Source organism: Nanorana parkeri, unplaced genomic scaffold (assembly GCF_000935625.1).
Source record: "Nanorana parkeri isolate BGI_ZX_2015 unplaced genomic scaffold, ASM93562v1 scaffold3222, whole genome shotgun sequence".
NCBI lineage: Eukaryota > Metazoa > Chordata > Amphibia > Anura > Dicroglossidae > Nanorana > Nanorana parkeri.
Genome location: NW_017309490.1, coordinates 2440 through 2945, shown reverse-complemented (window position 1 = coordinate 2945; position 506 = coordinate 2440).

Genomic DNA, 506 nt, shown 5'->3' with positions numbered 1-506 from the left:
AAACATGCAAATTTGGCAGAAATGAGGGTGGCGCTGCGTTCAGTACGACTTCCCCACTCAGTTTGGGGTTCATCAAACCTTCGTACCGTCACATAAAATGTTGCAGCTTACCAGTCCTTCGATGTGGTGGCTGTATTAGTCCAGGGGCGTCCCGAGGTCGGGTGTCACCCCGCCGTGTCATAATCGAGCATACACAACCATCTGCTTGATGTCTGCCGGCGGCCATCTTAGTGATGGACCACCGGCAGAGAGAGGAGGGGACGTTCACCCGGCGGGATGAGGTATGCCGCCGGGTCCCCTCCTCTCTCTCTGACACTGTCGGGCTCTCGGTCCGTGACCGAGTGCCCGACTTTTTAGCGTGGGGGGTGGCACCAAAATGACTGTCAGTCATCTTGGTGTCACCCCTGCAATGGGCCGCACGCCTCGCACCCCCTTTGTGACGCCACCGGCATTAGTTTTCAGTTTTTCATGTTAAGAACAATGATGATGTCACATCGTAGGAAGGC